The following is a 27,177-nucleotide window of genomic DNA, read 5'->3' as shown; positions in this document are numbered from 1 at the left end:
CAGTTTTGGTTTCCTCACATCCCATACCTCCTATCCCCGGGTAATTTCTTCTTTCTTGAGCAGGATTTGAGGTAGGGCTGGTTTAGGAGTTGTCTCCTGCACTATACTTTCTTGTTTGTTTTATCCTAATTAAACAATACAGCAGCAACTGTATAGCTCCTCCCAATATATAAAGGACATCCTGATGGTAAGAATAATCTGCATGGGCAGGGTGACATTTGATGCGTGCTAGGATTTGGACACTTGGACAAGGTTCCTCAAAAGTGCTCTCCATTGGCTGACTTTTGCTTTTACTGAAATCAATGGAAGCAGAGTTAGATCTTTCAAAAGCCTCTTACCATACATGGGCCCACTTTGGAACCATTTGCATGTGACTTGACCCATTTTCTGGTTAATCACTCTAGAGGAAGTTGCTTAGTTTGTTCTTACATCCCAATTTTCTTATGCCAAGGATGGGCAACAACCAGTCTGCAGGCTGGATGCAGTTCATCAGGCTTAGCTGCTGGTGGACCACCAGATGAGTGTCCACGGGTACAGCCACTCCCAGCTCCCAGTGGCCACAGTTCACCATTCCTGGCCAATGGGGCCTGCGAACGGCTGTTCCTGTGGCCGTTCAGGTAAACAAGGTGTCTGGGGGCCCACCAGCAGCTAATCCTAGCAAACTGCATCTGACCCATCGTCCAGTTATTGCCCATTCCTGTCTTAAGGCAATATCTACGTGGAGACATTACAGGGTCACAGATGTACAGATACAGATACACTGGAGTAAGGTCTCTGTGCTTCTCTGTGTCTATAGGAGAGAACTGTCCCATTGGCGTAATTAAACCATCCCCAATAAGAGGTAATAGCTACTTCAGCAGGAGAGCATCTCCTGCCAGCATAGTGCAATCCATGCTGGCACTTCTGTCAGAGTGGCTTATGTCAGTGAGAGGTCACCACTGTCCCTGGGAAAAGATGCCCATTGAGCATGTTTTTTCCTAGACAGCTTCCCACTGATCTCTCCATCAGAGGATTTGTCTTCTTCCTAGTGTAATCAGATGCGACTGTGCGGAAGATGGATTGCTAGCTTCATGTCAGAGGATGTTCTAGTTTATATAACAATCTGGCCCGAGCGATGCGAGCTGGAAGTGAAGTCCGAATGTGGCTCTGAGAATGTGTAAATAAAAGGAAAGTGTGTCATGTCAAGCCCACATATATTCAATGGACAAAGAAGAAAAATCCCAAAACCTTATATTGTGTGAAATTATCACCAAAAATCATGAAAATCCTACAGTCTGATATGTCGTGTTCTTGTTTCTCTCTATAAAAGACATCATGCACCATGAATGATATCATCTTTTGAAATTCTTTAGTCTTGGAAGACAAGGACAGAAATTCTGGTTATTCTGTCCTTTTAGAATAAACAGTTTGCCATGAACTTCTTCCATTTTTCATTATGGGTATAGCAAAACCCCCTGAAGCAATCATTATGACAAATACTCTAACACTTCAGTGACTCAGTTGGAAGGATGCATTCCTCATACATTAATTTGCATAGGATTATATTTTGGGACTAAAACACAGTGAATTACATGCAGTTGTCCAGGGGTGAGCAACCTTTATAGGTTGTGCCCCCTTTTTGCCTCTGCAATTAGCTGGGGTCCCCCCAGCCTGTGGGAGGACCACAGGAAGGGATGCGGTGGGGATGCTCTGAAAGGGGGTGGGATGATTGGGAAGGAGATGCTGGGAGGCTCTAGGGGTTGCCCTTAAGGGGGAGGGGTATTTGAGGGGAGGACCCCAGGAAGAACCCCAAGAGCATGCCTCATTACGCTGGGAAGTCACTGGCTGCTCCTACCACTTGTCTCCAGGCCTCTGTGCCCCACTCCAAGCTGCTCAGCTGGGCAGGCGGGGCCACACATTGACCCAGAAGCTCCTCCCAGGGGTGGGAGGAAGCACTGTGGGGCCAGGCTGGCTGTGGTGCCACAGGAGGAGCCCAAATGCCAGGACCCCCACTCCACCACTCAAACCAGCTCCTGCTGCTGGGAACCACCCGCCTCAGCCTAGCAGTGGAGCAGGAGCCACGGGTGTGTCCACCTCCTCTCCCTGATTGGCCCAGTGGCGGGCGGTGGGGGGCATTCCTTTGGCGATGCAGCAGAAGCTGTGGGTGAGGGAGCCTATCACGCTGCACCCCCTTACAAAATGTCATGCCCCCTCTGGTCAGGATACCATTCAATGCACAAACTTTTGTGTCCAAGCCAAGTGCTTCACTAAAACTCTAGTCTGCCAACATGAGACTGACGTCCTTTCATTCCAGTATCCACTTTGAATCACTGTGATCACATTTAAGAGGCAGCATCAGTTTGAAATTTCCCGTCAGTTTTACATTGTTTTCCAAGAAAATATATCCATGCTTAGCTGTGGTTTTTTTTTCTCTCCCCATTCACTGTGTGAAATGTTCATTTCAACAAAAAAGGAAGCAGTCACAGGGGATGGAATTGTGGTCCAACGGAAATAAATGGCAAAAATGCCATTGACTTCAGCAGAGCTAAGATTTTGCAGAGTGCTTCCAGGCACAGTGTATTTAGGCTGCAAGCTCACTGAGGTGAGCTTTGTATAGACAGCACCCTTAGTGCAATATCGTCCCAGGTTTTTTGGCCCCTGGAAATTACTACAATACAAATGTTAATAAAAATTAATAAGAAAGCAAACGAAATAGGCAAATCTGTTTTTCCCTCTAATCTCCTTTGGTTCTGGCAATCTTAGCGTTTGTGATCTTGTTCTATAAAAACAAGTCAGGCAGCAGTGGTTTTGAGTGCTGGTTGGTAAAGTTGATGGTGTCCATTTAAATATTTTGTGCCAGTTTCTCGTCCCAGCCATGCACATGGAACAACACTATAGCTAGGCTGAAGTCACACTAACATAGATGAGGACAGAACTCATCTTGAATCTGTTAAATAATTGCCTGGTCTCTTTTACTTGTAAAGCCCTTTGAGGTCTGTAGCTGGAAGGCACTATAGAAATGCCAAGTATAATGTTGATTTTATTCTTTTTATTAATGCCCTTTAAAAATGGATTCAGAAACATTTTTCATGTGGAATGTGAAGTTAGGACAGCTAAGTGCAAGCTGCTTTGTTACCTGTTATTTTGAAAAATGAAGAATGTGAAGCAAGGTCTGCCACATATATATGCCCTTCAAAAGTAGAAAGCAACAAAGGCAATGATGTAATATTGATTTATGAGAATTTTATGCATAAGAAAGGCAAAGGTTGCCATTAAAATATCAATGACGTGTTTACCGGCTCAATATATATATATATATATATATATATATATGTATATAAAAATATATATTTTATGCATAAGAAAGGCATATATATATTATATTATATTGTATTAATGCCCTTGTTGCTTTCTACTTCTGAATATATTGAGCCAGTAAACATATTTAATTTATATTTTAATGGCAACCTTTGCATATATATAGATATAGATATATATAGATATATAATTATATTATATTATATTATATTATATTATATTATATATATGCCCGTGTTGCTTTCTACTTTTGAATATATTGAGCCGGTAAACATATGTCATTGATATTTTAATGGCAACCTTTGCCTTTCTTATGCATAAAATTCTCATAAATCAATATTACATCATTTTGTTTTCTTCTATCACTATAGATGCTCTCCCACATCTTAGTGAATTCTCAGGGGGTTATCATGGAAAGTTTCCCCACCCTAAAATCTGAAGCAAAAATGCTTGTTGTAATCTCTGAGTAGTGGATATGTAGCCGGATGTTTGCATGACAGCTCTTGTTCTCTGTTTTGTTCTTTTGTTGTTCTTTTGGGCCCTGAATTTCACAGGTGTGGATTGCCTGCAGCTCCAGGTTACATTAAGTGGAGTAGTGGGTGATCAGCATGAGTATTCATTATGGCTTGTCACTACTGCCGCACTTGCAAGAGTGCCTAAGATCTTGGGCAGTGTCTGATTTCTGAAATCTCACCCAAGATGTAAATACACAAAAGCCGAGAAGGTAATGGGAAAATCAAAGTATGGGCTGTTTGTTCATTTGAAAGGAGCAAAAAATGTTCAGATGTATTGTAAATGTGCTGCTAGGGTGTCTGCTGTGGTATTTGTGTGCTACAGTAGCACTTGGAGGCATCTGTTTTGATTAGGACTCTATTATGCTAGGCATGTACATCCACACGAGAGAGAGAGTTGTTGCCCCAAAGAGCTAAGGAACAAAGGGCAGCCAGAACCTTGAATTTCCCATCTTTTTGTTATTTTGTGTCTGTCACACTTAAACATTGTTTTTAAATTTTAGGATGTTAATGCCAGCCAACTGAAATTATCTCTCTCCCCATTTTATGTTCTTATTCAGAAGTTTATAAATATCGTGTTACACAGGAAGCAAATTCCCTTGTTATCAGATTGTTCTGTGGTCATTTTTCTTTTCCTCAAAGGCATAATGGTCAACTTTATCAGTGCTCAGTCATTTGTTTCCTATTAAACACAAATGATCAGGATGCTATTTGACTGGCTGGGAAGAGCCATGGCCTTGTTTTATCTGTAAATCTAGCCTTAAACTGGACGACACCTGAAGGTGCCAGGAAGTGAGATTTAATAGGATTTAATTTCCATGGGTGGGAATAGTCTGTGGTTTCCCAACAGGGCGGGTTGAATATCAACTGTAAAAATATAAAAAAGTTAATTGAAGTGCCCTGATGAAGCTGAGCTCACAAATCCAAGGAGATCCAGAGTTCAGACTCATAGGCCATTTGTGCCATGTCAAGCTGTGTCTCGATACAGTAAACCCTGGATTTAATGGACTGAGGGGGGGAAGGGGTGCCCATTAATGCCAAAAGTCCATTATATCCAAATGGTTATACTGTATGATGATGCACTGACCTTCCCAGCCCATCACTCACTCCTATCCTCTGCCCCCTTTTCCTTCCTTCCTTCCTTCCTTCCCCACCTGCTGCCCCATTCTTCCCCTCCCTCTTCCAGCTACCAGGAGAAGAGCTGAACGCCGGCCTGGCTCCTTCCCCCTCCTGCAGCTCTCAGCGCTGTGCCTTCTCCAGGCCCCGGCTCTGAGCCGCCAACATGAAGGTAGAGCATGGCCGCCCCCAGCCTGCCAGTGGGCAGCAGCCTCCGAAACCCTGGCTGCTGCTCAGCACCATTGCGGGCAGCGGCAGCTGGGCACCGACATGCTTCACACACATAAGGCTGGGTGGGGAGAGCTCCTGCCCCCTGCTGCAGCCCCTCCCTTTCTGGCCTCGGTGGCCCCCAGCCCCGGCAGTGGCTCTGATGAGTCTCTGGCATTTATTTGCGGGGTGGGAGGGAGGGAGGGTGGATGGTGGCACACAGCAGCCATTATTTCTGAAGTCCTTTATATCAGGGTCCGTTAAATCAAGGGTTTACTATACCACAGGAGTCTGAGGTCAGTGCTTAGGTTATGTTAAATTCTGCCTATGCTGTTGTGCAGGCTGAGTTAGACAGGTAAGGCAGCTTGGTCTGCATTGTAAATTCTGAAATTTTTGGCTCTTGTGAGTGTAAAAATTAGAGAATTAAAACCATTTAAAGTGAAAAGGGCAAGAAAAATTATGAGGGGTTTGGAACGGCTCCCAAATGAGGAGAGATTAAAAAGACTGGGACTGTTCAGGTTAGAAGAGAGAACACTAAAGGGGGATACGATAGAACTTCATAAAATCATGACCAGTGTGGAGAAGGTGAATGAGGGAAAGTTACTTACTTGTTCCCATAATACAAGAACTAGGGGCCACCCAATGAAATTAATAGACAAAAGGTTTAACTAAACAAATAGAAGCTTTTCTTCACACAACACACAGTCAACCTGTGGAACTCTTTGCCAGAGGAGGTTGTGAAGACCAGGACTTTATCAGGGTTAAAAAAAGAACTACATAAGTACACAGAGGATAGGTTCATCAATGGCTATTAGCCAGACAGGGTAGGAATGGTGTCCCCAGCCTGTTTGTCTGAAGCTGGGAATGGGTGACGGGTCTGGATCACTTGATGGCCACCTGTTCTGTTCATTCCCTCTGGGACACCTGCCATTGACCACTGTCAGGAGACAACTTGCTGGGCTAGATAGACCTTTGAGTCAAGTCAGTATGGCCATTCTTATGTTCTGAATGATTTTTAATGAATATCATTTAAATAAATAGCTTTAGGGTGCTACATAGGGACATAATGGAGCATGTAATGTAACTTGTAGCCTCTTTGTCTTCATATTTCTCACTATGCTAAACCATACCCCCTCATCAACTTTACAACAGTATAGAGGAGAAATCTGACATCCTCCTATTCTAACAAAGCTGCCATTAATTTAGTTTCACTGGTAGCAGTGGAGGAACTATGACACACAGTGATATGTTTCTGATTCCATCAGCGGAGGATGGTGGTGCACATACCTACCCTTCAGTTCCTGATGGCAAACTATCCAGTCAGTTTTAAAACTAAAATATGGAATAAATTGGGCAGATATTTAATTTGTGACTCTGACCCAGCTTCCCCTCCCCCACAGGAATACATCAGGGCTCAGTGGCAATTGTTTAGTTCATAGAAGTATTAGGCTTCCTTCAGAGAAGAAGCTGTATACCCATGATTGACAAAGGTGCTGTATGAATGCTAGTATGTGTACAATTGTATGCTAATGCTATTGCTCATTTATTTCCAGATGTTATTTGTTTAAATGACAAAAAGGATTAATTCATCAATTGTGGACAAATGTGTGATTGAAACAGTTCTTTATTTAGGTGTATTGTGACCAAAGAAACAGTAAACTCTGCCTACTATTAACTTTTCTTTTGTTGGAGTAAGGATAGAAATTTGAATATGACCCTATAAATCAAATTTTTCCATCCAAGTTAGAAATATATGAACATAGTGGCTTGTCATGGGCATACTGGCATGACTTTTAGATATAGCACTGTAAAATTACCATTATAAGTACCTCAGTGAGAGACTCTGCAAAGATTTACTAAAAAAAATAGCATCTATTCCTCAGTTGACATAATGTCTTCAGAAATACACTGTTAAAACAGTTGTGTGTGCGTAGTCTTTAGTCACCTAATTCACTGCTACGTGTCCTTGTTGATAGTGTTCTATGTTACAGTTATTAATTGAAGAAATCAATATGCCCCATATCCGGAGGAATAATTTATGGTGCAAAGAATTACTTTAAAGGTACTGGAAATGATCAGATAAACTGATACTGTGTCTTTTGTAACCCAGAAAAGCCACCTTCTTTGTATTTGTTCTTTAAATTAAGTGCTAGCAGGGTTTGTATGTTTTCAGATGAGAAGAAAAGATGTGCCCTTCAGCTTATTACACAACATAGCTCAGAACTAACATGACCAGTTGAAATTAGAACCTTAAAACAAAGAGATGCTTTCACATTATTTTTATAGCTCTGTTTTCCACACTAAAATCTGAATTGTAATGAGATTAAAAAAACCCTGAAAACAAAGTGAGTAGGCCTCATTCTCACTATGAAAACTCATTACAATAATAAATTGTTAACAGAGTTCACAAAATGTCATGCACAGGATAAAAATGTGCCCCTGGTATTTCCCATTGTTGTTATTTCTCTGACGATGACATTTGCTTCTCAAAAACACAATGTCGCCAAACTAGGTTTATAGGGGACAATAAAAGAGAAACATTTTCTGGAGGAAGGAAATCTCAAAGACAAGTTTTTATTTTCTAAATTGCATTATTTTAAGCATTTTCACAGACAAATTATTTCTGGTTTTGGTGACTCCGTATTTTCTTTTCAAAACACGATGAAACCAATTCCACCAGTTTATTGTGTCTAAATTCATTTATTTATTTTCTACTGCATTTATGAAGATTACATTTGTTTTGTAATTTTTCTTTTAAAGGGATACTTAATGAGTGCAAGATCAGACCCACAGAACTTGGTTTTGCTTCCACTGAAGTCAATGAGAAAATCCCCTTCTGCTCACTTCAGTGGGAGGAGGATTTGGCATGTTGATAGCGTCAGCAATCTAAGATCTTTCTCAAAGTATTTTGCTCTTAGCTGTGGAAAAAAGTCTAAGCTGGACAAATGCATTACTGCTTATATGAACAATATTACAAGAGGGGAAACAGACACTGATCAACAGTAACTCAACAGTTAATTAAGCTGATGACCTCTGATCTTTTTTCATTGATTTTTTTGGTAGAGGGGACAGATTCCTGTAAATATCTGCTCACCGTCATTCCCCACAAATGGTTGTAGGGTTTCTTTACTTGGAGTCCTGCTTATAAATGGTGCAAGACATGTACTTTTCAAGGAAAGGTGGTAATTGGCTGACCCAGATCGTGTCACAGTAGCCTGTAAGAATGGCCATACTGAGTTAGACCAGTGGTCCATCTAGTCTTGTTTCCTGCCATCTTTGCAGCCGTTCTGGTCACCTACAGAGCCATCCTGTCTGTAGGATGTTTTGGGGCAGCAGCTTTGGGGTTCACTGCAGGGCCCAGAGTGGCCTGGAGGATTACCGGGGGTCCTGTGGCCAGTAACAGGAGTTGGGGTTCACCATTCACAAGCAAGCAGTGGGAGCAGCGGGAAATGAAGCGGTCCAGTCCCAGCCTTCTCTGTTCTCCTGAGCAGTGCAGCTAGGAGCTGGGCTCAGGGGAGTGCAACAGGCTGCCACGGTGAGAGCAGGGAGGGGACCCCTGCTGCTGCCACCAGCACCCCTCCCCCTGTAATCCCTGGGGTTGTGTCATTCAAGAGTGGGCATTTGGGAGAAAGGATTCAATGGGGGCAGGAGGGGGCAGAAGGGGAACAGGAGAGGGTGGGCAGAGCAGGGGCACAGCATGGGGGCAGTGTGGATTGGGGCAGGAAGGAGGGGGTGGGGTCTGAGGCAGGAGTGTGTGTATCCGGGGCCCTGCATTCCCCAGCGGGTGGCTGTGGTCATCTGATGGTGGCCAGTGCCAGTGCTAGGTGCCCCAGAGGGAATGAACAGAAGAGCTAATTATCAATGATCCATCCTTACTGGCTAGGGCCAAGGTTAACAGCAAGCAAGGGCAGCCTCCAGCTGGGAAAAGGGAGACGTGGGGCACATGGATTATTTATAAATTGCCACCTGTTCCTTGCCTCCTTACTCTGGAGTCGGGGAGTAAGTGGAAAGGCAGCAGCCAGCACTTTGTCTCTGCACCTGGACATAAGACCTGGGCAGCTTGCACAGGTGTGTAACATGTTTTATTCCAGCGCTTTAGAACATAGTCTAGGAAGCCATGACTTCACCCATTAAAATAACCTATGTGCGTCCATGCACTCAGAAATGAGAAGATAACCAACTGCAAATAAAACCTAAAGATAAACACTGCCCTATCATCCTCTCTTGGGATAGTTCCACTGGAGAGGCACTTGGTCATAGTCCAATAATTCTGTTGCATCATTGGCTCCTCAGTCAAACATAGACACCAAAAGTGTGAATATGAGTGGTACCAGGTCTCCTGGCTCCTAGGCCATTGTCCTATGCCCTGGGCCAGACTGTCTCCTCATTCCATCAATACCAGCCTGGGACGACTGTGTTGATCCCATTCCTAACACCTAGGTAAAGAACCAGGCTCTGTAGCACAGAATCATAGAACACTAGACTGTAAGGGACCTCGAAAGGTCATTAAGTCCAGTCCCCTGCCCTAACCACAGGACCAAGTACCATCTAGACCATCCCGGATAGATGTCTGTCTAAACTGCCCTTAAATATCTCCAGTGATGGAGATTCCCCAACCTCCAAAGGCAATTTATTCCAGTGTTTAATCACCCTGACAGGAAATTTTTCCAAAAGTCCATCCTAAACCTCCCTTGCTACATTTTAAACCCATTGCTTCTTGTCCTATCTTCAGAGGCCAAGGAGAACAATTTTTCTGTCGTCTTCTTATAACACTCTTTTAGGTATTTGTAAACTGCTGTCATGTTCCATCTCAGTCTTCTCTTTCCTGAATTAGACAAGCCCAATTCTTTCTTCCCTCATAGCTCATATTCTCTAGACCTTTAATCATTTTTGTTGTTCTTCTCTGGACCTTTTCCAGTTTCTCCACATCCTTCTTGAAATGTGGTGCACAAAACTGGACACAATGCTCCAGTTGAGGCCTAATCAGCACAGAGTAGAGCGGAAGAATGACTTCTCGTGTCTTACTCACAACGGTCCTGTTAATACATCCCAGAACCGTGTTTGCTTTTTTTGCAACAGCATCACACTGTTGACTCATATTTAGCTTGTGGTCCACTATAACCCCTAGATCCCTTTCCGCAGTACTACCTTCCTAGACAGTCACTACCCATTCTGTATGTGTGAAACTGACTAGTCCTTCCTAAGTGGAGTACTTTGCATTTGTCCTTATTAAACTTTATCCTATTTAACTAAGACCATTTCTCCAGTTTGTCCAGATCATTTTGAATTCTGACCCTGTCCTCCAAAGCAGTTGCAATGCCTCCCAGCTTGGTAACGTCTGAAAACTTACTAAGCGTACGCTCTGTGCCAATATCTAAGTAGTTAATGAAGCTACTCAACACCTCTCGGTGCTGGGAATGGAGCTGCATCCCCAACCATGTGACTCCTGGCTTTCCGAAGCTGCAGGGAGGTGGGAAGGGGGCGGCAGCCCTACCAGTGCAGCTCCTGGCCTCCCCAAGCCATGGGGAACCAGGAAGTGGGCGGCAGCTGCTGTGGCTCTCAGCTTCTCCAAGCCATGGGGAGCCAGGAAAGGCTTCTGGCTTCCCCAAGCCTCGGGGAGCCAGGAGCAGGGCAGCAGCTGCTCCTGGGCTGATCTGGAGCAAAGGGCAGCTCAGTAGATGTGAGGCAATTAGCCTTTTGGTTAATAAATCAGGATGCCTTCTTGGCACCTGAAATATGGGACTGTCCCAGCCAAAATGGGACAGATGGTCACTTTGTAAAGTGTAGCCCCATCTCAGTTGTATTTGTCCAGTTTATTGATAAGAAGATCATGTGAGACTGTATCAAGTGCCTTACCAAAGTCAAGGTATACCAAGTCCACAGCTTCTCCCTTATCCACAAAACTTGTTATCCTAGCACAGAAAGCTATCAGATTGGTCTGGCATGAGTCATGCTTTACAAATCCACGCTGGCTGTCACCTATCACCTTATTTTCTTCCAGATGTTTGCAGATGAATTCCTTAATTACTTGCTCCATTATCCTTCCTGACACGGAAGTTAAACTGACTGGTCTGTAATTTCCCGGGTTGCTCTTATTCCCCTTTTTTATAGATGGGCACTATGTTTACCCTTTTCCAGCCTTCTGGAATCTCCCTGGACTTCCATGACTTTTCAAAGATGATGGCTAACGGCTCAGATACCTCCTCTATCAGCTCTTTGAGTATTCTAGGATGCATTTCATCAGGCCCTGGTGATTTACAGACATCTTAACTTTTCTAAATAATTTTTAACTTTATTTTTTTAATTTTATCTTCTAAACCTACCCCTTGCTCACTAGCATTCACTACATTAGGCATTCCTTCACCAGGCATTCCTTCACCAGGCTTAATGAAGACCAAAACAAAAAAGTCTTTAAGCAGCACTGCCATTTCTAAGTTTCCTGATATGGTTTGTCCCTCCTCACTGAGGAGTGGGCTACCCTGTCCTTGGTCTTCTTTTTGCTTCTAGTGTATTTATAGAATGTCTTTTTGTTACCCTTTGGCTATAGCTACATTAGCACCCCCCTTTCAAAAGGGGGATGCTTATGAGACAGTTCAGGATATCCTAATGCGGTGCTCCAATGAATATACAGAGCCTCATTAGCATAATGGCAGCCGCGGCACTTCAAAAGTGCTGCTTTCAATCATGCGTGGCTTGTCTACGTGGGGTCCTTTTTGAAGGGACCCCACACACTTTGAAATCCCCTTATTCCTGCACTCAAACAGGAATAAGGGGATTTCAGTGTGTGGGGTCCTTTCAAAAAGGACCCCATGTAGACGAGCTGCGCATGATTGAAAGTGGCACTTTCAAAGTGCTGCGGCTGCCATTATGCTAACAAGATGCTGCATAGTCATTGCAGTGCCTCATTAGCATATCTCAAAGTGTCTCATTAGCATCCCCCTTTCGAAAGGGGTGGGCTAGTGTAGACATAGCCTTTACGTCTCTAGCTAGTTTGAGCTCATTTTGTACCATTGCCTTTCTAATCACGCCCCTCATATCTGTATTGTTTGCTTATATTCATCTTTTGTAATATGTTCTAGTTTTCATTTTTATATGACTCCTTTTTATTTTTGAGATCATACAAGCTCTCCTGGTTAAGCCAAGGCAGTCTTTTGCCATTACTTTCTATCTTTCCTACACGGCAGAATAGATTGCTCTTGGGACCTTACTAACATCCCTTTGAAAAACAGCCAACTCTCTTCAGTTATTTTTCCTCTTAATCTTGTTTCCCACAGGGCCTTACCTACCTGCTCTCCAAGTTTACCAAAATCTGCTTTCCTGAAATCCTTTCTCTCTGTTTTGCTGTTCTCCCTTCTATCATTCCTTAGAATCGTGAATTCTGTGATTTCATGGTCCCTTTCTCTCAGGCTGCTCTCCACTTTCAAATTCTCAACCAGTTCCTCCCCATCTGTTAAAATCAAATCTAAAACAGCTTCTCCCCAAGTAGCTTTTTCAACCTTCTGTAATAAAAACTTCCAAGCCCTGAAGGATAGGCGATTTGTGATGATGGAGGGGAGTACTCATCGAGAATACCCTTTCCTTCTTATTTTTCAATAACTGTTTCTTTTTTATTGTATATTTCCCAATGGCTGGACCCCTGGTCTCGTGGTGCTGGGTCCCAGGCATTGGCTTTGCCCACTTGCTCAGTTTGGAATTAGAACTGTTTTGAAATCCCTGCTTTTTGGGTGTGGCAAAAGCAGGGTGGAAGGCAATGATTCATCGAGATCTCTTCCCAGCCCTACATTTCTGTGATTCCATTAATCCATCACTGGTATGAGGCATATGTTTTCAGTTGATTGAAATGGTGCCGGCTGCAGCAAATTTTTCAGGTGGGTGTTTGCGAGAGGGGAGCCGAGCAGATAGCACTTGGCTGCACCATCTGAAATTAAAGCATAACCAACACAGTATGAAATCCCATCTTATTATTCACTCCTTTTCTGGCACTCCAGTAATGAAGCAGCTGACGAGCTTAATCTGAAATAAGACTCCTCTTTTTTTATTTCCCTGTCCCTCTTAATTTTATCTTTTCTGCCTTTTTTGTGGAGCCCTTCTGCACTGGTAACTATAGCAACACTCATGAATGAGTGAAAATAGTACACTGCTACTACTAACTTCGCTAACCAGAGCTCTGCCAGATCTTTTCATACAGTTTGGGGTACTCCCAGATCCTGGTGAACTGGATACACTCTGCTTGTTATTTGCAGTTGCAACCTGCAGAATGCCGTGACAGAAGTGAGTGAACATTGCAATCTGTTTCAGCAGATAATCATTTAGCTTTTGCAGATTGCCTCAGAATCTTTTCTCCAGCCATTGACCATAATGATTCTAAATTCTGCAGCACAAAATCCTGGTGCTGTAGTCTTTTGGGAAGTTGCTTCATTGTTTATAAGGGCAGCACGTCCTACATTTAGTATTTCAGGAATGATTCAGCATGGTGTATTGCTGTGATCCAGTAAAAGCAGCTGTTGGGTACCTTGTTGCCAGGCGGAAGAGAGTAGTAAAGGAAGTCAGGCTGCATAATAATGAAGAGGTGGCACTCATGGGCAATGTACAGTCTGCCCAGTCAGAGACCATAAACTGCTTTTGCAGCAGTGTCAAGGTGCTGCTGGAGATCAGAGGGTTGCAGTGCTCCCAGAACAGTGCTGTAATCCTTTCTGTTGACAAAGATGTCTCTCCCCATGCACATCACCAGCTACTCCATCCTTAAGCAGCTGGCCAGCCGGTATATCTTTTAATCCACTGTGAACGGCTTGCAGCATCTCTGTACCCATCGATTAACTTCAGCTGCCATATGTTTGATCTTAAATTCCAAACCGACTTTAACTGAGACACCCCACTTCATATCTTTGCATATTGCATGTGAATTATTGCTCTGTTTGTAGAATTAAGTTAGATATGGTGGGGGAAGGAGGACAACAAATAGGTGGGACTGTTCCCCACCTGCATGGCTGTGCAGGTGCAGCAGTACTGCAGAGGGTTTCTGATGAGCATCTGGCTAAGGGACTGAGAGGTCTGCAGCCGAGTTCTGAAGTGTATACCTACAATTAAAGGATCTACCATTGATGTGGAGAAAGGGGGAGCCAGTTCTTAGTTCACTCTGCTTCTGCATCCTGATGAGGCTCCTTTAAGGTCAGACATCAGTAGCCTGCAGTTGCCTCAGGGTTAAACAAGCTTTTGGGTTGAATGCTATTTAGTTCTCTACCCTGCCACCTCTTCTAATGGTACAGCAGCAGCTTGACTCCTTTTCTCCCACAGGTAGCCACTCACAGATAATCCAAATTTATAGAAGAGATCAGTGATTTGCAATGCACAGGGTATTTTGAACAATTAGATGATACCTTTTTCCCCTAAGTCTCGGAGGCCCTGGACCCAGAGAGAAACTAGAATAATGGTTTATTTGTATTTCTGGTTGGCTTTGGAAATATAAGTAACGAAAAGCCTAAAAGGAAAATCTCGGGGAACTTCTCTGAGTAGGAAGTACAGGGCATTTTGCAAGTCAGTCCATTCTTGTAAGAGTCTCAGGCGAAGTTTGAAGCCCCAGGAGACTCGTATTTACATAAGCCTTCTGTGGGGTAGTGGTGGGATTTGTCCCAAAATCAGAGCAATGACAATTCTAGGTAGGGCACTATGCAATAGATACGGAGGCTCCTATGGACCACTGAAGTGCTGCAGACACAACACAGCATAAGAATGCACCAGCCACTCACTCTGTCTCAATTCCATACCACCCACTTTCTCATACCTACCAATCCCATGCTGGAACATGGGAGAGAAGGGGAATGCAATGGCAGGGATATTCTCCATGCCCCTTGGCCAGCTGCTTTAAATTGTTACGCTGGCAGAGAGGGTGAAGAAGGATTGCAAGGTAACCAGGAACCAGGCCCTGGATAGTTATATTTGGGTGTGCTGCATCTTCAAATGTTTGGAGTCTTGCAGCTCTGTGTGCTAGGAAACAGGACTATGAAGGGATTCAGAATGTTGCATCTTGAAAGATTCACTCTAATGCCTCCTTTTTGCAGACTGTAGGCTGGTTCTTTCTTGTTTTGGTTGTCCTGACTCGTTCATTGCTATTTGTTTATAAACAAATAACAGCTTGAATTCTGGGGTATTTATCAGAACATTTGCAGACTCCCAGAAATTAGCTGGAACTAACAATCAGTCAGAGTAAGCAGGATTTTTTCTGTACCAGATAATTAACTTTTCATCACATTTATTAAAAAGCTTTTTTTCTCCCTTCAGATCTTCCCACCTCCCTATAAGCAAGCCTTCAGGAAATTCATTTTGAAGAGTATTTTGTTAAAGAGAAGATGGTTCCTAAATAGAACCTACTCAACACTGTGGGAAATTTTGGATCAGGGTCTGATCTCCCTGGCTCAGAAATACCCACAGTAAAAATGTCACATGGATGATGAAAAAATGGGATCCCTAAGTTCTTTTTGGAGACTGTGCGTAACAGAATTCTGCAAGAGTGAAAGCCCACACAGCTCTTTGTGACATGGACACGGGAGCCCTGAGTTTCTACAGTTCAGGGCCAAATTTTCGAGTTCTCAGCACCTACTGGTGGGGCCCAGTTTTTCAAAGGTGCTCAATTCCTACTTGGGTACTGTACAAGGGCCAAGTTTTCACAAGCACTCTTTCCCCAACAGCTCCCATTGTAACCCAAAAAGCCAGTTTTCCAAGAGAGATTTGTGCCCAATATGCAGAGTGCATTCACTTCTTTTGGGCATCTAAAAGTGACCAGAGTTATTCTGGATTTAAAGCCTGCCCCTGCAAGCACTTACGTACCCAAGCATGAGTTGTGTCACAAGTGTTCAATGGCAGTGAATACCTGAGAGAAGTCACTTACCTGCTTAAGTTTGCAGGAGCAAGTTCTTAAACAGCTTTTGTAATAAATTTATAAGGCATGTGGGTTGTGATTTGAAAAATGGTACCTTCCTGAAGAGGTGGATCAGCCCTTTACAAGCAGGCTGTGCAGACCAGGGTTGTGCTCTCTCTTTGGAGAACTGTTAGGAAGAGGGTGCTAGACCTTTGTGTTCATATTCCAGTTGTGCAAGTCATTTAGATGACAGGAAGTGGCAGTGAAAGTAGGAAAATGGATGCAGTTTTGGGTCAAGTGAGAGCATTCTCTGGGTGCTTAACTCTCCTATGATTTTAATGCTGGAGAAAGTTGCCAGCTCTGGAGAACTAAAACCCGTTTCTCCTCCCCACACAGTCAAAACAAGCCCAGTTAAGACTTTTGTTCTGCTGCCCAGCAAATGTATTAAAACTAGCACTAGTCAGAACATTGTAAATGGAACAGTTTTCTGTCAGAAATCAACTTCATTGAAATCAAAAAGTTTTGCAGCCACATGTTGATTCTGATGATATTTTTGAGGGGAAAGTGATGTAAAAATAGCTCTCTCATGTTGTTTCTACCATTGAATCATATTACAATAATTTTCATATTTAGTATGTGGAATAATCCACCTTCTTGAAATGAAATTATTTGATACTATCAAAATATTTCCTAATTCTCAAATCTAAATGTTGTGATATTTCTGTTCCACGAAAATTTATAAAATATCAACTCTTTCTTTGACTCAAAATGGAAACAAATTTGGAAATGCCAGTATTTTCCACACAATAGAATTTCTGGTTTCCAGACAGCTTTAATTAACCTCTGATTTGGCAAGGACACCTGTATGGGAATACAATTTATTGAGGCTCTGAGGCAGATTCTCTCCCTCAAGAAGGGCCTGATCCAAAGTCCACTGGAGTCAACAGAAAGGCTCCTGTTGAGTTCAGCGGACTTTGCATCAGACACCATGGCCACTACTCTGCTTTATGCTTGCAAATGCCAGACATCATGGCTTTAGGAATGAGTGGCCCCATTGAAATGAGGTCTGATTAATGAGCATCTTCCTAGACATTTCCACTGCCATAGGAAGATAGGAAATACCAATCCAGTCAGTATCATGTGTCTGATAGTTGTTAGCAGCAGAGCATCAAAGGAAAGTGTGAGTAACCTTACAAGGGGCAGTCATTGCCTCAGGGAAATTTTCCTCTCAACCCCATTAATTAGAGGTGGTTTATTCCCAGAAGCATGCGGTTTTATATACCTCCCAAAGCACTCTTTAAAAAAAATGGGTAAATCCATTCCGTAGTCTTTCTGGATGCTCTCATTTTCCATTTAACTATCCAGTCCTGTTTTGATTCCTACTAATTATTTGGCCTTAATGATACCATCTGTCAACGGGTTCCACAAGCTAACTGCGTTTTGTTGAAAAGGAATTTTTTAAATTCCATTTTAAATGTGGTACCTTTGATTACATTGAGCCTTTCCTTTTGCTTGAATTATAAGACAGAAAGGGTGAGAGGAGCTGCCAGGCCACCCTTGTTATCTCATTCTCTACTGAGTGCATCTTTCACATGACCAACCCTGTATTTATCTCCTCTCGAAAGTAAACAATCCCGTTCTTTTTAGACTCTTGTCATAAAGGTCCCTGCCTCTAATAATTCCTGTGGCATATCAACCTTGCCTATTCCCCAATAGAAATGTTGTTATAAAAAATAAAAATGGCTCCGTTACAAACATGAGTCGTTTCCTCTTACACAATAACAGGAAACTTATTTCATCTAGACAGCATCTTAGGGGATCCCCATAGCTAAACAATCTCCTAATCTGCCATTCTCAAGAAAGAGAAGGAAATTAGTGGCTGGGATTTATAAATTAATTATAAAAAGCCCAAAATACGCTCCCCAAAGGGAACTGGATTCTGTAGCTACCATTTCGTATCAGAAATGCAAAAGCAGAGCCACAATCTATCAGTGGATTCTGCAATCGCTTTTTGCTGACTAGTCCAAGATTTTGTTAATGTGTTTGTGAATATCATGGCACATTGGCACACAAAGCCATCTGCACATTGCTATAGATATACATGCTTGACAGCTTCAGCTTGGAAAGTATCCCATCACTGTTTGAGAATTAACAGCAGGTGCAATTCATGTTCAGTCCTCCGGATCCAGAGAGGTGTGAATGTCTTGAAGAACATCCCAGTTGAAGAACAACCCTAGGCATTTACATTTGTTTTATGGTAGCGCTTCATCATCTGTGTTGGCTGCTAGAGGACCAAAGCTACACATCACAATCTTACTACTGTTTTTTAAAGCCCTTCATAACTCTGGCTCACAGTAGTCACTGTTTAATACAAAACATTTGCTCACAGGGGGGAAAAAATCACTATCTCTAGAAAAGAAATAACTGTGGTGTCTTAGGTACCAGAAGCTGCGTCTACACGTGCACGCTACTTCGAAGTAGCGGCACCAACTTTGAAATAGCTCCCGTCGCGTCTACACGCGTCGGGCGCTATTTCGAAGTTAACTTCGACGTTAGGCGGCGAGACGTCGAAGTCGCTAACCTCATGAGGAGATAGGAATAGCGCCCTACTTCGACGTTCAACGTCGAAGTAGGGACCGTGTAGACGATCCGCGTCCCGCAACGTCGAAATTGCTGGGTCCTCCATGGCGGCCATCAGCTGGGGGGTTGAGAGATGCTCTCTCTCCAGCCCCTGCGGGGCTCTATGGTCACCATGGGCAGCAGCCCTTAGCCCAGGGCTTCTGGCTGCTTCTGCGGCAGCTGGGGATCTATGCTGCAGGCACAGGGTCTGCAACCAGTTGTCAGCTCTGTGTATCTTGTGTTGTTTAGTGCAACTGTGTCTGGGAGGGGCCCTTTAAGGGAGCGGCTGGCTGTTGAGTCCGCCCTGTGACCCTGTCTGCAGCTGTGCCTGGCATCCCTATTTCGATGTGTGCTACTTTGACGTGTAGACGTTCCCTCGCTGCGCCTATTTCGATGTTGGGCTGAGCAACGTCGAAGTTGAACATCGACGTTGCCGGCCCTGGAGGACGTGTAGACGTTATTCATCGAAATAGACTATTTCGATGTCGCAACATCGAAATAAGCTATTTCGATGTTGGCTGCACGTGTAGACGTAGCCAGAGTGTGGTAAAAGATGACTCTTAAATGACAATCACTTTTCTTGAGTAACTGCCACTCAACTATTTCTCTTGCCCAGAAGCCTGATCAGCCATAGCAGATTGACTCACCAGGCTTGATTCTCATCTACACTAAAGGCTCTTGAGACCATACCAACACCAAAAGGGGCCACAAGGTAACCTACCTTTACTTCTACTTTAAGGCCTCTTTTCATGGGGCCCAAGCATAAATGAGAATCGGGTCCTATGATAGGGTCTTCTGCAGCCAGGCAGCCTACTGGCTAGATGGCTGGTGATTCACTCTAAGGCCAGAAGGAGAGGTAGGCAGGCTCAGGCCCTCTCACACCACTGGGTCTCAGCCCAGAGTCTTGGGTAGGTCAAGCAATGAGGAAGAGAAGTTGACCTTCCTCCTGGTGGTGGTGGGGTGCCAAGATTCTCTTCCCTGGACTATTTCTTTCAAGTCCTTTAGTTTGGGGTCTGGTTCAACTAGGCTACGTCTACACGTGCACGCTACATCGAAATAGCTAATTTCGAAGTAGCAACATCGAAATAGGCTATTTCGATGAATAACGTCTACACGTCCTCCAGGGCCGGCAACGTCGATGTTCAACTTCGACGTTGCTCAGCCCAACATCGAAATAGGCGCAGCGAGGGAACGTCTGCACGCCAAAGTAGCACACATCGAAATAAGGGAGCCAGGCACAGCTGCAGACAGGGTCACGGGGCGGACTCAACAGCAAGTCGCTCCCTTAAAGGGCCCCTCCCAGACACACTTTCATTAAACAGTGCAAGATACACAGAGCCAACAACTAGTTGCAGACCCTGTATATGCAGCACGGACCCCCAGCTGCAGCAGCAGCAGCCAGAAGCCCTGGGCTAAGGGCTGCTGCACACGGTGACCACAGAGCCCCGCAAGGGCTGGAGAGAGAGTATCTCTCAACCCCCCAGCTGATGGCCGCCATGGAGGACTCTGCTATTTCGATTTTGCGGGACGCGGATCGTCTACACGTCCCTACTTCGATGTTGAACGTCGAAGTAGGGCGCTATTCCCATCCCCTCATGGGGTTAGCGACTTCGACGTCTCACCGCCTAACGTCGATTTCAACTTCGAAATAGCGCCCGACGCGTGTAGACATGACGGGCGCTATTTTGAAGTTGGTGCCGCTACTTCGAAGTAGCGTGCACGTGTAGACGCAGCCCTAGTGTCCAGTTATCCAGCACCTGGGACTTATTTTGGCAGGCAAGCTCCAGATCTGCCAACGGAGGTTGGGTGGTGGGAAGGGGCAGTAGCCCCAGGGCCCAGCATTTCAAAGGGCCCCTTTGACATGCTGCAGAGTGCTATATCACTATGGAGTATGGTGGGGAGGAGAGCTGAGGCTGACTGTCCTAAGCCTCACTCCTTCCCTTGGTCCCGTCCCTTCCCTGGGCAAGGAGCAGGGACCCCATGCCACCTTGTCCTGGACCCACAGTGCCTCTGGGGAGAACCTTCCTTGCCTCACGTGGCTTCTCTATCTCTTTGGGTGGGCACACAGAGAGCTCCTGCACCCTTGCCAGTCAGCCCTAAACTGAGCCAGGACTCGCTGCAGATCTAGTGGGGCAGGGCTATCTGACCCCAAAGGTTTTCTTTAACCCCTGCAATGTCGGCAGGCAGTTTCTCTGCTCCTTCACAGGTCCTCAATTTTTAGCGAAGCTCATGATCAGCTCAGTGGCAGAACGTGTTCTGTTGGGTGTGGGGGCCGGAGCAGTGGAACTCTCTGCCACAGGAAGTCTATCCGAGTCCCTCCCTGGTGGCTTTTAATCCATATCTGAGGTTCATTCATCGCAGCCAATTTTTCTTTCACCACTTTTGGGGCTGTTAAGAGGTTTGGAATAGACTCTTCCCTGTGGAGTGTGTTAACTGGGAATTTTCTGTCAGTGCAGTTTGCCTGAGGGCAGGTTTTCCAAAGCCTTTGAAGATTTCAGTTAGGGCCAATTTGGGCAGATTTTTCTCTAATATTTTTAATTTTAAATGTGGGGTGTTAATTGCAGCTAAATAGGAACCATATGCAGCTCTTGGGAGAGATTTTTATAAGGTGCTGTGAGTGGGTGAGCCCTGCCTAGTGGTTAGAGTCTGACAGCAGCCAAGCCTCATGGGGGTGACCCTGGGCTCTCCTTCTCCAGTGAGCTCAAAACCAGGGCTCTCATAGGCACTGCCCACAGCCTGCAGTGAAGAGAGCTAGATGATCTTGTATAATGGGAGTGCCGAAAGCCCCTGAGCCAAGCTAAACCCTGTTCATAACAGAAACCGCTTCAAGCCTGGGGGTGTGGTAGCACCCTCAGTTTCCAGCACCTTGGCCTGTAGAGGAGCTAATATTCCCTGGGTCTCTTCCTACTGCTCTGTATCTGCTTTGGACACGTTGTGGCTTGTGGTTTTCCTTGCAACCCGGCCCATGGGCCATGGCAGGCGAGGGACTCCTGGTTTCACGGAGAAGTCCTCCCCCGGCATAGTCTTTCTGCAGCAGTGAGCACATGGCTCTCTCTCTTCACCTGCCTGCCTACTGGGCTGCAGCATCTTCTTTGTAAGCTGCTCTTCCCACTGCAGCATACCCTTAGTCCTGCCAGTGTTGGGCCTTCCAGGCCCAGAATTGTTCCCACATCTCTCTCTCTCGCTTTCCAGTGGGAGAGTACAGACCAAAAGAGTCAGATGAAAATGAATATATGGAACGTGTATTAAGTAAATACTTCCTCCCAGTGAAATAAATTACCAGGTGTTAACAAAAACACACCTCAGCACCGCCCAGCATAGGTGGTGGGTAAAGGCCCAGCTGAGGAAGCCAAGCCCCAGCCGCTCCCTACTGCACAAGAATACCACTGAGATTTCACACTATTACAGGAAACCCTGGATTTAACGAACTAATGGGGGGAAGGGGTGTCCATTAATGCAGAAAGTCCGTTATATTCAAATGGTTTTACTGTGTAATGATGCACTGACCTTCCCAGCCCATCGCTCACTCCTGTCCTCTGCCTCCCGCTTCCCTTCCCCCCTCCTGCCCCATTCTTCCCCTCACGTTTCTGTCCCCCTCTCCCAGTTACCAGGAGAGCAGCTGCCCACTGGCCTGGCTCTTTCCACCTCCTGCAGCTCTCTGCACACTTAGTGCTGTGGCTCCTCCAGCCCCACTGTAGCAGTGGCCCCAACCACTCCTGTGGCTTTTCTGGCCCTGGTGGCCCCAGTGACGCTGGTGGCTCCTCCAGCTCTGGCGGTTCTGGCCATGATGACAGCTCCAGCAGTGCCTCCAGCGGCTCTGGTGAGTTGCTGGCATTTATTTGGGGGGGGGGCACAGAGTGGGCATGGAGGCTGGTGGAAGGCATCCATTATTTCTGAAGTCCAGTAAATCAGGGTCTGTTAAATTGAGGGTTTCACCTTGTATTACCAGCAGCAAACAGAGGTTTCGAATCAGTCATTCCACACCTACGTGATAAAACTAGCATATAAAATGCAGCACATTTATCTGATTTTGCTAAGAAAAGCTGCCTTGAACGTTGCCGGTCTTCCTGGTATGAGCAGACAGCATAAAGGCAGGAATCAGAGCATGTGAAAAGCCATTGCTTGTGCAACCTGCACAATTACTAAACTATTCCACAAAACTTTCCCCTTTAGCTCTTAACTCTGCCAGGCAATTTACCCTGTCTCAATGCATTATGTCCTTCAGACACCCTAGAATTATACTTGGAGCCAGCAAGTGCTGCTGGCTACAAGAGAGAGTCTGAGAACTGAAGGGTCAGGTGGATTAAAGCAGTTGATCAGACTCTTTAACATAAAGACATCACAGGCAAGATAGTACTGATGTTGCACTGGGCTAGGAGAACATCATTCATTGGAGGAGGCTGCTGCTTTTTGTAGGCTGGACGCAGAAGAGAAAACAGCTCTCGGGTTATACCAGGTATCAGTCAAAGTTGTGACGAGGGACATAGAAGTCAGTCCCAGGTTGTGATGCAAAGTGATGTCAAATCTACATCATCTGGTTTTTGTCTATGGCAATATATATTTTCAGTCAAATGCATTTGATAAGTCCTGTCCCAAGATAGTGCCTATGTTTCCCCCGAACAATATTGTAACCAATATTTAAAGCGGCGAGGTACTTTATGATATACTACACTGTGTTGTGCTGCTACAGTTGGAAGTATGTCTGGAGAATCGCTGTGAGTTGACTTACTTAAACCTACGTATTCCCGTAATAGAGAGATCGCTGTGCTAGTCTATATACTATCAAAACAAAAGAAAAAACAGTCCAGTAGCACTTTAAAGACTAACAAAATCATTTTTTAGGTGATGAGGTTTTGTGGGACAGACCCACTTCTTCAGCTCAACCTTGATTACTATTTTTGGTTCTCTGTGCCTTAAATATTAAGTCTGTTCTGGTATGGCTACGATCTGAAGAACTGGGTCTGTCCCAAGAAAGCTCATCAGCTAATAAATTATTTTGTTAGTCTTTACTGGACTGCTTTTTTTTTTTTTTTTTTGTTTACATGTATTCCAGGTGGAGCATAGGTCATGAAGTCTCCTCCACTTCACTCTGTCTCAGGACAAAATTTCTAGCTGACCCCATGAGTACCCTAGTTGTTGTCCTTCAGTCTCAGTAGATCTCCACATTGTCCGAGGTCTTCCTCTTTTGCATTTGCCTTGAGGGTTCCATTTGTGAGCTTGAGGGATTATTTTAGGTGACGGTTTTCTGAGAGTGTGGCCTGGCCATCCCCACTTTCTTCTCTTGATTTGAACATCAAGTGGTTCTTGTCATGCTCTGTTCCAAAGCTCCTCATTTGTGACAAAGTCTTGCCATTTCATGTGAAGGATGTACCTTAGGTATCTGTTTATACATGTCTGTAGCTTGTGATTTGAAGACATTTTAGTACACCAGTGTTACTGTGAAGGTGGCTTTAAAAAAATCAAAGATTGATGCTAAAACCTTTGGCACATTTGTCCTCAACAGGGCAGTTCCTCATCTGGTGTATATTATCATAGCTGCAATGTTTACACCAACTGAGGATCTAGCCCCACAACTAATTAATAAATGTTTAGATAGTGCCGTACATTCCCATGGAGATACACTACCATGGAATCGGACACGCAAAAGCTTACAATCTACTGTAAACAAGGCAAACACACATGAGACAAGGCATGAGCAATCTCTTCAGGGAAGAGAGCAATCCTAATGATCAGTCATTAGAAGGAAGAAGTCATTCCCAGATTAAGTGATTTTCAAAATGGGGTCTGAAAAGGAAGAGAGAGATGTTTAGTAGGCAGGAAATGGGAGATAAGCTGTGTTGGCAGCAACACCAATCCGAGGCCAGGAAATCTGTGACTTTGGAGAGTTTTAACACAAGACTTTAGTGGCAAGGTATTCTCCAGTCTCTTTTGGGCCCTCGCCTTCTGCACTTGAAGTGCTGAAGTGAGGATAGATCTTTGACATGTGCCTTTTCTGATTTACAATATATCTTTTTATGAGATGGGGCGACAAGCTCTGCGTGCAGTATTCAAGATGTGGGCCTACCAGGCACTTACATGACAAAACCATTAGTCACAAAGGCAAGAGAGCAGAGAAGTGAGCTAGGCATGATTCAGAAAGATTTCGCTTTTATCCCATGCTGTAGAAAGGCAGTATGCACATGATCAGAAATGGCCCGAATAGTGCATGATTTTTGCAAATTTTCCAACGTTTCCAAGCTTCCCAGGTAATAATCTACTCTCTGTTGACTTAATATGCGCTCCCCCAGCTTTTAGTTGCAGAATCCATGTAGTATCCACCAAACTCCCAATCTATGATTGCATCTCTCCCAGCTCACTAACAGAATGTACTTCGCTCTGAATTAGTCATTTGCCTTGTCATGGCTTCTGAAGCACATGAATCAGATTTTGTGTGTGAAGACCGAATCAGAGTAAATACAACAATGAAGGAAATCTCAGAACAAGCAGCCGGGGTTTTAGATTTAGAAGCATATTCATTCTCCATTGATTATGCTGCTGTCTGCTGGGATAGACACATGGCAGAAGCAAAAAAGCAGCCCAGTAACACTTACATGGCAGGAAGAGTGAAGAGATTGGAAAAAAAAAAAAAAAAAAGAAAACCTCATCCCAGTTCTTATATCCTTTAGTATTGCCAAAGTGACTTTTTATACCTTTTTTTATACACCTGTGGTTTCCTATGGTGGGATATAGTCATGGGAAGAGAAGGGGAAAAAGTTAAAAAGTTAAAATTGTTGGGACAGAGAGAGGAAAACAGAACTAGTAGTAAAATACCATCTGTAGGCAGAGCTAGTCTAGATGTAAGAAATTGTTTAGCATTAGATGATGAGATGATAATTACAGTGCAGTGGGTTTCATTATGTTTTCCTGCTCTGAAATGAGTGAGCCCATGGGTCCTACAACCTCTGGTGAGCCCAGAGAGAAGCAGAGTGCTACTAAATATTCTCTAGATCACTCTAGAGCCTAAGAGAGAAATTAATTGCTCAAAACCTCATCAGATTGAATCCCAGACAGATGGCACAATTTGCCATTCTGCCTTGTCCTAAATTCGGGTCGGACTCTGTTTCCCCAGCTCATGCATTCCTTGTCCCTGGATTTTGGGTTCAAAATATCTGATTGTAGACATCATTCCAGGGCACCTCCATTGGTGGAATCTGTGGTACAGAGAGTGCTGCAGAGGATCGGGTATCGTTACTACAGTGTCAAAACTGAAAGGCAAGGGGAGCTGGTATGTGGGAAGGGAAGAGGTCGTGGGAAGGGAGGAGGGTGGAGGAGAAGGAGGTGTTTAGGTGGAGTTACAGGTGAAAAGAGGAGAGGAATGCAAGCAGGAGGTGACGGTGTTAAGCATGCTCACAAGAGAGATTGTTCAGAGAAGGCAGCAAAGCCACCTGTGGAGTCTGTAAAATTATGTTTGAGGGCAGGTCTCTGGTAGGGATATGAGTCAGTAGTGGCCCACGCACACTCCTGGGGTTTGTCTGCACAGGGATATTCAGGCACATTAGGATGAATCAACTGAGGTCAATGAAACTAAAGCCCATAGCACATTAACCCCCTGTGTGCTTGTACTCAGAAGAAGCCTTTGGTGAGCAAAGGTCACTCGAGTCTGAATGAGACTGTCCAGGCAGACAGGAATTCACATCACAGCTTTCCTTAATTTGTCTCATCTCCCAGAGTGGAGAAGCCTGGGATCTTCAGAAGCAGTGCTCCGGAGGCTAACAAAACCCACCCACGACTGATCTCAGTGGGAGCAGGCGTGACAGCCTGCATATACCCCTGGGTGCTCAGAATCCATCGATGGGTGCAGAGGCAGAACTCTGAGCAACTTGTACCCTATGGGCTCAGGGCCTTAGGAACTTCCTAGACTCCGGCCAGCTCTGTGTGGGGAATGCTGTGACATGGCCCACACTTGTCCTCAGAGTCCTGGTTCCTCATCCTCAGTGGGGAACTAGTTTTTGTAGGCAATGAAGCAATGTGCTCAGCAACCTTTACCACCTCGTGGTGCACTTCAGCACTCGTTATAATTTTAGAGCACACCCAATATATATAACCCAATCCCCTTCGCCTCCTCCAGAACCAGGGACCCCCAGCCCCTCTGCTCTCAGTGCCCTCCCACTCCCCTACAGCCAGGCACCCCCGCCCCTCCCCATTGTAATTTAATGCCAGCGACTCACCAGAGTTGTCACCACTGCTGCCGCTGCCCAGAGCCGCCATCGCTGCTGCCATGGACTTCACCCACCAGGTGGCTGGGCATGTAGGTAGAATGGTGGACGGCGCTCCTGGAGTATGGCTGTGACGCACGCGAAGTGCTACTTCGTGGCACATCAGTGTGCCATGGCACACCAGTTGCAGAGAGCTCACCTCTGGGGAAAAATTCCGTATTATTTTCTAAATAAGGTGTTGTCACTTACTTTTGAGACTCTCTGATGAAAGCATGGTTTGTTATTGTTTTGGCATACACATTTTAAAATGGTGTTAAGCAGCAATACAGGCCTCAGATTAATTCCAAACTACTTTTTTTTTCAGTGAGAACTGTTA

At 44.7% G+C, this 27,177-nt stretch overlaps 1 protein-coding gene across 2 annotated transcripts in view; it reads left to right on the top strand.

The window, feature by feature from the left end:
* GRK5 (G protein-coupled receptor kinase 5) overlaps positions 1 to 27,177 on the top strand; it is a 246,316-nt gene that overhangs the window by 72,347 nt on the left and 146,792 nt on the right. The window lies entirely within an intron of this gene.

This window comes from Carettochelys insculpta, chromosome 7, assembly GCF_033958435.1.
Source record: "Carettochelys insculpta isolate YL-2023 chromosome 7, ASM3395843v1, whole genome shotgun sequence".
Taxonomy (NCBI): domain Eukaryota; kingdom Metazoa; phylum Chordata; order Testudines; family Carettochelyidae; genus Carettochelys; species Carettochelys insculpta.
The sequence above is the reverse complement of the archived record's forward strand: the minus strand, read 5'-3'. Positions and strand labels throughout refer to the sequence as shown.